Source organism: Pteronotus mesoamericanus, unplaced genomic scaffold, assembly GCF_021234165.1.
Source record: "Pteronotus mesoamericanus isolate MK-2021 breed Mesoamerican mustached bat unplaced genomic scaffold, CSHL_Meso_final scaffold_85, whole genome shotgun sequence".
Lineage (NCBI taxonomy): Eukaryota > Metazoa > Chordata > Mammalia > Chiroptera > Mormoopidae > Pteronotus > Pteronotus mesoamericanus.
Window position 1 is genome coordinate 29,491,239 of NW_026555329.1, and position 8,754 is coordinate 29,499,992.

Below are 8,754 nucleotides of genomic sequence, written 5' to 3' on the forward strand. Positions count from 1 at the left end.
GCATATTTTTAAATAATGAAGGCTAAAAATAGAATTCTCAATGTTTTTATCATTTATAAAAAATATCAGAATTACCAATATTAATTGCTCATTTATTGACATTCATATATACGTTTATTTTTAAGTGAATATTATGTTTCACCTCTTCAAAGTGTTAATAATACTGTAGTAAACAAAATAGACAAAAATCCCTGTCTCTGTGAATCTTTCATCCTAGTATTATTTATTGAACAACCCATTAAAGATACCTGGGAAGAATTATGAAGAATGAGAGAGAGTGAGTTTTGTCTACCCTTACCTGGGATTGAAAGAGAAAAATTCATTGACTTAAGTTTATATGCAGCCAAACATGATCATGTTTAGAAATATCTGGAAGTATAATTAATTATATCTTTATTTGTTTTGGCTCTGATTCTCACAAATAATCATTACAGTCCACTGGGATATAATCAACTACAAGAGGAGAGAAAGTATTTGAAAATGACTTATTTAGATAAGGTAGAGAGGTTAATAAAGTTAATGAGTGGTTAAGTCCCATGGAGCTAGACACATCTTTATCAAGTAATTGTCCAAACTCCTCTTTACTTTGTAGCCATTGACTACATTTGAGTGATGTGAAAAATACTATAGAGTGTTTGTTGTAGCATTAGCCATATAAATCAGTCTGCTATTATTAATTTGTTTGTATTTATACTAGAAATATATTTTCTTTGAGCAGGATTTTTATATAAACCAAACTCTTTGGATTCCATTTAAGGACAATACCTTCATTATCTAAATATTCATGATCTAAGTTATCAGTTTCAGAATTATGTACGAACATTTTTCAAAACTTTTTATAAATAAACTATCCTGCATGTTTTGCAAGTAAACAGCAAGGCAGAAAGTAGTTCTGCTTCAAAGGAAATTGAAAAATTAATAGTTGTCCTTGAAAACTTGATGTAGATCTTGAATGTTTTTATTTCAAGTACTATTTTCCCTACCATTAATTTTCAAAGATAAAAATATTTATTGTGTTACAGTTGTGCACACATCTTTTAGCACAAGTACCGAAAGTTGGTACTTGATAAATTCTCTGTTACTTCTATTTATTTTGACATTGCTAGAATTTAACCCAAATTTATTAAAGATAAGATGAACTTACCTTCTTAATTTTCATTTATGGTAATATCTTAATCAAACTTTTTTCCATTATTTCTTCTGAAATTTTCCCACTTAAGCTGTATTTGCTTTTAAATGACTTCTTCCAAAACCAGTTCTAAACCGAAAACACCTTTAAAAAGGAAGAGGCACTTAAAAGGCAACATTATAGCATAAATGCAAAGATTATAGTATACTGAGCCATTACATATATGTACATAAGAAAAAATCCTGTCTACCATGTTATTAGTTAAACTAACTTTACTTTCATTTCCAAAAACCTGTTATATTGAAGTTACATACTATTACTTCTGTTCCCTGAGTGATCATTGAACCTGTTACCGACAAATACAGAGAATGAATGACAGTGAATATTTGGGATATGTGGAAATTACTGATAGCATTAGGTAAAAAACATATTATTAAATTGATCATTAAAATGTCAAACAATTTAGTCATAAAGTCAATGTGGATGGAGAGGGAAAAGTGTGAACGTGATTCGGAGCTTTGCCGCCTTTCCTGAAATGTAGCAAATGGAGGAATCACGTCTCCATCTCCCTCTCTGAACAGTGCTACTATGTGAATATGGAATATGTTGAAATGAGACATATATTGATTTTTATATGGAGAAAAAGACACTTCAACATTCCATTTCCCATGGTTTTTTATGTTTTCAATATCTTTGGTTTTCTTAACCAATAATTTTCATATAAAATATATTTCAACTTACTTCATCTGCCAGCCCCTACATACCAGTGTTTACAAATACTGATATGGAAGGCAGAGCTGTCTATTTTCAGTACTTTTATCTGGGAAAACTTGTAATTTGGGAGAATGCAAATGCTTCTACAAAATATTCCAAATTCCCTCACCTGCCAAAGTTAGAAAAATATATTAGACGCCTAAAATTCCTGTAAGATGCACATCTCTTCTTATATTCATACCCCTGAACTGCAATACGATGTATTTTAAAAATTACTGGGTATAATTTAAAGGACAAACCTATCAAATAATGCTGTAAACAATGGAACTTAAAACCTGACATTTTCAGATACACATGCAAATCAACAAGAGATAAAACTGCAGTCTCTTTAGTAACAGAAACAACAGCAATATTAACGGATGGATAAAGAGATTGAAAGATGGGCAGGGGCCGTGGGGAGCTAGAAAAGGGCACTAAAATAAACACCAGCCGACTTAAAGCAGGCTAAAGGAAAAGAAATACGTTCTCTAAATTCGTAATTTCTAAAATAGCCAGAGGGTTATTTCAGTTCCATCATTAAACTATTGGAATAAACAAAATAATTATTAAGTGATTTCTCTTAATTTCAAACAGCTGATCTTAAATCCTATAGAATGTATATTCGTGAATATAATATTAATATTGCGTCAACCACATGATTTGGGAAATTGCAGGCTACCTACATTATAAAGTATTCTTGAGATACTTGGCAGTAGCTTTGAGCGGGACCAAAAGGTACAAAACCAATTCTAGAATATCACAGGCAGCAAGGCTTTATACATTCGTAGCATGAATTCTGAGGTAGGCAGAGACCTCATAATCTTTATCTGACATAATTGGACATGATAGAAAACTGGACAGCATCTTCTGGTTTTGATTCTCATTAATTAGTGAGTGAACTGAAACAAGTCACTTAATCTTCCCAGGGATTAGTTTTTCTACAGGTGAAACCATAGCTCAGGAGCAGGTTAACGCTAGAGTCCTTACCAGCTTTTAATTTCCATGGGACCACAATTAGAAAGTTGTTTTCAATTCTGATCTGCGGATTTTGAGCACAGCACTGCCATCGTGTGGTAGGTACAGTGATAACTCCACATTTTTAAGTATTGTAGTGGCCGACAAAAAAACCAAAGAACAAAGTAATTGAAGACAGATGTGCAGTCAAAGAGACACTATTAAGTTTAATTAAGATTAGCCACAGTGGCCTAATAAAACAGAATGATGTCTAACCATCTATCATTGGAAGTAAATGAAGAGGTCAAAAAATAATTTAAAGCAGATTAAGTTGCCTCACAGAAGATAAAATTGGTTTACCTGAAATACCCCATCAATAATTGAGTCACAGAAATGATTCAGCACCCTGGGATTTATTTCTCTAGGGAACAGGGACCCGCTCTACAGGAGTGTGTTTGTTCTACCATATACTTATTTACTTGATGGTACAAACAAGAATTCACAAAGAAAGTACGCATAAAAAGTAGTCTCCAAAAAAGTCTTCTTGTTAAGTAAACCTCGATTCTTCTGTACAACACACATTTCTCATATGTAATACACAGACACATGATGTATCCATACATAATAGATCCGTGATTTCTGGAACTCTGATTAAGAATGGGAAGAGTTAAGCAGAGGTAGAATAATTTTAAATTGTTAATTTTGAAATCTGAAAAGTATGGGAAGTCACATTTAGTTTTCATGTTTTAAAATATTATTTTCTTCAGGAACATAGAAAGACAAAGACAAGAAGCGAAAGTAACACAAGTGCTAGTGTCTGTAATAGCGCCTCCTTGTGGTCCCATGGAATGTTACCGTACATATTATTTTCTACTGCCATTCCAATTTAAATATTTATATACAATATTCATAGACTGTGATGAACTTTTTTTAGGGTCACAAATCGGCTCTCTCATGTTTAGTCCATTATTAAATATTTCTTTCAATCACACCACTTTTGTGGGGATTGGGGAAACAAAATATCTGGTTGAATGATCACATTTTTCTACACACTATGACAGACTAAAGTTGCCGTTGATGGCAAATTGATGATTTCTATAAAACATACAGCTGGATAATATGAAATATTTCTAAATCTTTTAGATGTTTTAGTTGTTTGATTAAGGGAAAGAATTAATTTATTATTATTATTATTATTTTATTAAATATTGCTTCAGCATAGTTCCAGGATAAGCTTTTAAGAAACCTGCAACGGAGAGAACGCAGGCTCTTCTTTGAACAATGACATGAATATAACAACTACAATCAAAGATGAAAGCAATAATTGTCAAGAAAAGATATGTGACTTTGTGCTCTGAGAGCACAGATATAGGAGAGTTCACTTCTGATTGGTAAGATCAGGAAAATGCATGAGGTAGGGCCTTTGCTGACCTGAGCGGGGCCTTTACTGATGAGTATAATTTCAATATGAAAAAGTGACAGGGACAGAGGAAGCATAACAAAATTGAAAAGAACAGCCACAGTCAAGTTCAGGTAAAAGAAAGCCAGACCAAAGGGCGTCAGACTGAATGGTCTGGGTGGACTTCCATGTAAAGCATACGAAAGAGAATGATGGGAGAGACATTTGGAAAGGAACAGATGATAAAGGACTTTTAGAGGCAAACTAAAGAATTTGCGTGACACTGCTTATGGTATGTTAGATGTAGCCTGGTAAAAAGTGAAGGTCCATTCTGAATGATAATTGAATTTATTTTCAGAAACTAACTGAATATCAGGCTATGTAATCCTACCCTACATTGACATATCAGATTAAGAATTAAAAATCCAATCAAGCACCAGATGTCTTGTTAAGATAGTGCCAAACACCTATATTTATTTAAATTAGTTACCTAACTTTTAACTACCCAAAATTTCTTTAGACTCAATCTTACATGTAATTTTGTTTGCAAAGATGTTAGGTAGATGAGACTGATTCCAATACCTGTGTGTGTTCCATAGGTTTGGTTTTGTTTTTATATTTCTTATAAAGTGTCATTTGTTTGCATTTTAATGGACAGCATTTACACAGGCTTTCCAAATGAGATTTCTATTCACCTAGACAAGACAAAAGAACTATCCTTAAATATGCAGGGTCCAGCACAAATAATGCCTTTTTTATTATAAAATCTTTTATTACAAAATCATAAGCATGCAATTCTGTAACATAACTATCACACTCAAGCACACCATATGACATTTTAGGTGAAATGTTCAAATTACTCTCCATCTCATGTGAGACATTCATGTACCCTACCAACCACACTGAAGCAAGTCTTACTTCTGTCGGACCCTGTATTTCTAGCCTTCTTCCTTTCTTCTTCTATTGTTTCACATTCTGTGCACATCTCAGATTTCCCAGAAGGGGAATTGAACTAGAAATTATATCAGCTAAAATCAAAGTTCAAAAAAGAAAGATTTAATATTTTTAAATGTAAATAAGACATTCTATAATGTAGCTATTTTGATACATGATGATATTGCTTTTCAATGAAAATTGCTTTAATTTAGTAAAAATAAATGGATTACCTAATAACATTTATTAATTAAGGTTTGTCTTGGCAAACATATTGCAATTTTACAGTCAATAAAATTAAATTTTTTTATTCAATATCATACTAAGAATTATAAACAATCTTGTTGGTTGGATTATATAATGAGAATCAAAATATATGACAGCTTTCCTTTGTTTAAAATTAACTGACTAATCTGACTCATTATGTGGTTAATTAAACAGTTTACAATTGTTCATAATTGTATACAGTCATATTATCTTTCCAGTTTTTAACTTATTTTTTAAAGAATTCTTTTTATTTAACACCTAATACACTATCTGGGTTTCTTCTACATAATTTGAAGAAAATATTAAACAAACATTCTGTTCCTGCAAATCTAGCTCGATGGGTTACTAGTAATTCATTTGTCACTGGCTATTTTTTAATAGGATTTGAGCTTTTTCTGAATTGCTATTGCCAATTTAAAGACACCTGATAGGTAACTGACTAATAAATATTTCTTTTTTTTCCGCTATTCTGAGAAAGTGATCCTACTATAACTGGAAGAGATAAAAAATTTTCTGGTAGCTTTAGAGAATCTGTCATCCTGAAATGAGGGAAAAGCTGAAACTTTTGCAAGACTCGATCCTGATTTCCCTGATGATAGTTCCTGCCCCCACATGGTTTCCCTCACCATCTCTGTATTTTTCATTTCATTTGATTATATTGATTACAATAAAATTCCACCACATCAAAGTCATTGTGCTTGTATATAATTCCTTAAGAAAAATGTAGATATCTTAGGATCGTTAAAAAATTAGTAACTATTCATCCAGTCATATGAATCTATCCAATTCCTTACAAATCTTTTGATTGAACAGAGATGTATCCATGGGAGACTCTTAGCTTAGTAGCCTAGAAGGGAATCCAGGCAAATTGACTGTCAGGTACTGGGTGCACTCAGAGATAGCAGGGAACAGCCATTGATGAGAGGTTGGGGATATGGCATGATGAAGAAGAGTAAGTTATAGGCTCTTGTTTTCTCTCACTCCTCGTAGACACAAGCTTATGAGATAGGCATTCCTGACCCCATTATTTGCAAATGAGGAAACTGAGACTTCTTAGGTTTACTACAAAATGAGTTGGGATTCAAAACCACATCAATGAGATCAAAGCTCACGCTCTTAAACTCTGACCAGATGGAAGAGGAAAAATAACAATTTCAAACTTGCCTGGAGAATCTTCTCTCTACAGAAATAAGAGGAAACGCTTACCTTCTCTTCTTTTGACATCAAAAGTTCCCCAAATCTCCTCTGATCTAGAACTCCACTGACAATATTAGTACTATACTCCTACTGCATAATTTACAGCACAAAAATTATTAAATTTCTATGGGAACATGGATTCTTATATCCAAGAATAATCAAACTCATGAAATTTTAAAAATAAGTCCAGGTCATAAACTAAGAAATGCTTAAGAGCATTTCAAACTGAATAACCTGCTGGAGATAGTTGGCAGAGTTCCACATAAACAAGCACAGAATTTTCAATCACTTCTTGAAATTATTTGTTCTGTTTTGCATCTTAACTTCTCAAGAGAAAAATAGATGATTAGTTAGTAATATGGAAAATAATGAAGCAATTTTCCTTATCCTGCTATTTCTATCTACCCAACTCTTTCTAAATTTCTTTCTCCAGGAAATAGTCAAAATCTGTATTTGCTTGCCATAACATTATTGCAGAACTGTACAATTAAACCACAAATAATAATAATAGAATAGTTACATACTACTTAACTCAGTCTGAAAATATGGTGGTTTATCCCTAAAAGTGATTGTTTTTCCCTTTATGTGCAATAAAGCAATACACTATGCTAATATTGCCACTGTGCATTATCCCTTAAGGAAAACAAAATGAAAGGCAGGTTAAGAAATGTGGAGTTCTTGCTAGAGCTGTTCTTTATACGTGTAAATGAAGAAGATACATAATTTGCATTTGGAGATCACTGGGAGCTTCACTGATTGACTGTGGTGTTGACTCTTCCCACACCATGCAGCAAAGCCTACCAATCACCGGCCTGCAGAAAGCTCCGTGTCCACCGGCTCCTCGGGCAGCAGCTTTGGCAGTGGGTATAGCGTGGACAGTGAAGGAAGCAGCAGCACTGCAGGGGAGACTAATCTATTTCCTATTCCAAGGATGTAAGTGGTTCTTTTTTTCTCACTACAAAGCTAACAGCATCATGAGTAAGCTCTTCTTAACATTGAACAGGAAATAACCAGATAATTATCCAATTCTGAGTCATTGTCCCTGAAACACTTCAGCTGTTCATGCTTACAAAATAATAAACTGTTCAGAAAAGACTGGATTACTTTAGTTAATTCTCAGGATGAATGCTGGTCACTACCAGCATTACTTAATTAGTGCAATTTGTATTTAAGAGAAAAAGTGATAGAAAAACTGATTAGCCATGTCTGAGTCCTGCTTTAATCATACAATGACCAAACACAAGCATTATTGTATTTGAGATTAACATTTATTTTTCCTACAAAGAAAAATTTACTTTGAATCAAGAGAGGTTTAAACATGTTTAAAGAACTCATATATCATATTTGAAATAGATAACACATTGGGCTACTCATACATCTATTTCAAGTATAAATCTCACTACAATTAAAATTGGAAAATTTTAAGTGTTTTCACATTTTCTGGAACAAATATCAAGTAGTATGTAGGTCCCTGAGTAGATACTCTGGAATAAAGCTCATTTATAAGTTAAGCCTCAGAAAAATCATATTGCAAATCAAATTAAAACTAGATTGTTGTTCAGAATGTGGTAAAATGGGTTTAGTCATATTGGTGGCAAAATTCAGCAGCATCCAAAACAAATATGTAGTTTATGTCTGTTCCAATACAAAAATTGAAACATTTCGACCTTCCCTTCTTCTCCTCAGTACTAATTTCCTGGGTTTTCAAAAACACTGCTAGTCCATGCAGTTCCAGAATCTAGGCCAGAGTGAATGCAGCCTGCCATCTGTTTTTGTAAGATCTGTGAGTTAAAAATAGCTTTTTGAATTTTTAAATGTTTTAAAAAGAAAAAAACGAGAGAATAGCATTTCATGACACATGAAAATCATATACAAGGGAAATTTCAGGGTCCATAAATTAAGTTTTATTGGAACACAGCCATTCCCGTTCCTTTATGTGTTGCTAATGCTTCACACTACAGGGACAAACTTGAGTAGTTGTAACAGTGACCATTCAAATCACTTGCTATCCGTCCCTTTACAGAAAGATCTTGCAGACCGATGCCCTGGACCCCTGTTAAAGGGTCTTTTTCGTTTTCGCCAAAGTTGAATGAAACCTTCCTGGGAGTGGAACTTCTTTCTA